We start from the raw sequence: 2,985 nt of genomic DNA, 5'->3' as shown, positions 1-2,985 counted from the left end.
ATGGAGACGGTCGGTGAAAACACGATTCCTTCACTTAGGGATGAATCAGACGACGAAGAAGAGATGGAGAGACACGCTTTCCGGGTTGAAGAAGATGTAGCTGCATTCATCAGCAAACCTCCCATCCGGCATAACATCTATCCCGATAGCGAGACTGATAGGGATACAAATGAGGAGAAATATGGTGAAGAGCAACAAATGAACCGACAGAGGACAAGAGAGCGTTATCGAATTAGAAGAGGTGATGGGAATCTCTTCGAGGGCCAAGTATTCTTCAATGCAGTTGCATTCGAAGAGGCGGTATTGGACTACTGTCTAAAGTCTGGTGACAATATTAAGCAGTATAGGTATGATAAACCAAACTTGGTTTTAGTTGTGCTGGTCGAAATGTAGATTCACACTGTCAGTGGCGTGTTTATTGCTCGAGTAAAGGAGAACCAGAGAGATGGTATGTTAAAGTGTACAAGAATGCACACAGCTGTGTTCCAAATGGAGAATGTGAGATGCTTAAGGTCCCTGTGATAGCTAGGTTGTTTGTTGATAAGATAAGAGAAGAACCAAAATATTTCATGCCAATGAAGATAGAAGAACTGATCAGGAAGAGGTGGAAGATCACGGTTTCTAGAGCACAATGTCAAGCTGCCCGAAATAAAGCAATGAGGTGGATTGAGAAGGAGTATGATACTCAGTTTGGTCGAATCCGATACTATGCTGCCGAGATTCTCGAGTCAAATATCAACTCTTCGGTTGAAGTCGAGACCAAAAGAAATGAGGAAGGAAAAGATGTGTTTGACCGTTTCTATGTGTGTTTCGATGTCCTTAGGGGATCATGGAAAGCTACTTGTAGACTTCTTATTGGGATGGATGGCACATTCTTAAGAGGGAAAACTAAAGGACAATTGTTAGTGGCTCTTGGTCGATATTCGGATAATTCAATCTACCCCATTGCTTGAGCAGTTGTTCAAGTGGAAAACACTCCAAATTGGGTGTGGTTTGTGAAGCATATCAAGACAGACTTGGGTTTAGGAGATGGTGATGGATATATTATGGTCTCCGATTGTCAGAAGGTAAGCTTAATGATTGTCATGTAATTTTTTCTAAAAATAAAATTTTCTTATGTTTGTGTGGGGTCGGTTTCAGGGACTGATCAAGGCAGTTCAGTTGGAGCTTCCGAAGATGGAGCATAGAATGTGTGTTAGACACATTTATGGAAACATGAAAGCTAAACATGGAAACAAGAGTGACATGAAGCCATATATTTGGCAACTTGCTTGGAGCTACAATGAGGCGGAGTACAAGGAGAATCTAAATAGGATGTTCAACTACGACTCAGAGGAGTATGCAGATGTGATAAAGACTAATCCAATGACTTGGGTAATAGTTTTTCTCAAGTTGGGGAACTATTGTGAGGACGTTGAGAACAACTCAACCGAATCTTTCAACGCCTCCATTGTTTGTGCCCGTGAAAAGCCAATGGTACCGATGTTGGATACCATTGCACGTCTTGCAACGGTGTGTATCGCTTCTAGATATTTGATTGCTCAAATCCACAAGAGCATATGCACACCTTACGTGGTTGATATACTCGCTTTGGAGCACAAAAAAAGCATCACAATGTACTGTTTATAGAAGCACAAATGGTATGTGGTTGGTGAATGTTGACTCATGTTCTTACCGTGTCAATTTGGAGACGCGAACATGCACGTGTATGAAGTGGGATATCACTGGGATCCCTTGTGAACATGGATATGGTGTCATCTTGGATAAGAAACTAGAGGCTGAGGATTTTTTGTGTCACTGGTTTCGGACAACAGTGTGGAGGAGGACATACGAAGAGGGGAGAAAAACCATTGAGAGGAGCACGATTTTGGCCAACTTCTTCAGCCCCTGAAGTGCATCCAGCTCCTGAGCCAGACCAGCCTGGTCGTAAAAAGAAGAAAGACAACAAAAGGAAAAAGGGCAAAAATGAGTCCCATGTGAAGAAGAAACCGAAGGCGTTGAAGCGCATTATGCATTGTGGACTTTGTAGTGCGCCTAACCACAATATTCGTTTTCATAAGGGGGGACCCCATAAGAAGGTATGATTCATTATTCATATCCTCTATATGGTTCTCCTTTCATAACTTACATAAGACTTGTTTTTTTAATCTTTATAGGCTCCACAAGCTGAACCATCTCAAATCTTTGCCAGTCAAGGTGAATCCTCCCAAGCTTGATGACATTTATCGGTAGCTAGAGTAGGAGAGGAAGAGCAAGAAGTATTTTTTGGGTTGTGTCTTCTCTCTTTTTTGGCTTATTTTGTTATTGTCATCTTCATGTATGATAAACAAGAATCCTTCTACTTATTTTGGTGTTTTCTTCCTTATGTATGGACATGAATCGATCATGTAGGTTATAACCAATAATTTTTAGGATTTGTTTGTGTTGTCATCATGTTTTGGTATCATTCTCATGTATGAAAATACTAACAATTTCATTAAACAACATAAAAAGTCAAGTACAAGAACATACTACTTCATAGCATTAAACAACATTTATCGAAATGAAATCCATTACACAAGCTTAATGATGACAAACCCAACAATACAAGCTATTACAACACCAGCACACATCTTCTTCATGCTCCATTTCGCTTCCATTAACACTTCATCCATCCTGTCAAAAACCTCTTTCTCTAGCTTCATTTCCATCTTCTCAAATACTTTCTTCTCACCTTCTCCTTGTTTCATCATAAATTCTTTCACCAATTCTACAAGATTACTCATTTTGTTCTTCAAAACATTAATCTCTTCTAACAATGCCTCATCCACCCACTTGAAGAAATGATTATCATTCTCAAGCTAAAATCGATCAAGTTAGAATCTGAGTTATTGCACAATCAAATCAATAAGAGTAAGCATTACCTTCTTTGAAACAGCATAAGAACACCTATGGTAACGACGATACGGATTATTGTCTGATCTTGAAATCAAAGTCGATATTTCA

The 2,985-nt window shown here is 39.7% G+C and overlaps 1 pseudogene; it reads left to right on the top strand.

Moving 5' to 3' along the window:
* On the top strand, window positions 1-2,216 carry LOC106320839 (annotated as a pseudogene).
* Window positions 2,217-2,985: the final 769 nt, after the last annotated feature.

The sequence above is a fragment of the Brassica oleracea genome, unplaced genomic scaffold (genome assembly GCF_000695525.1).
Source record: "Brassica oleracea var. oleracea cultivar TO1000 unplaced genomic scaffold, BOL UnpScaffold01088, whole genome shotgun sequence".
NCBI lineage: Eukaryota > Viridiplantae > Streptophyta > Magnoliopsida > Brassicales > Brassicaceae > Brassica > Brassica oleracea.
The sequence above is the reverse complement of the archived record's forward strand: the minus strand, read 5'-3'. Positions and strand labels throughout refer to the sequence as shown.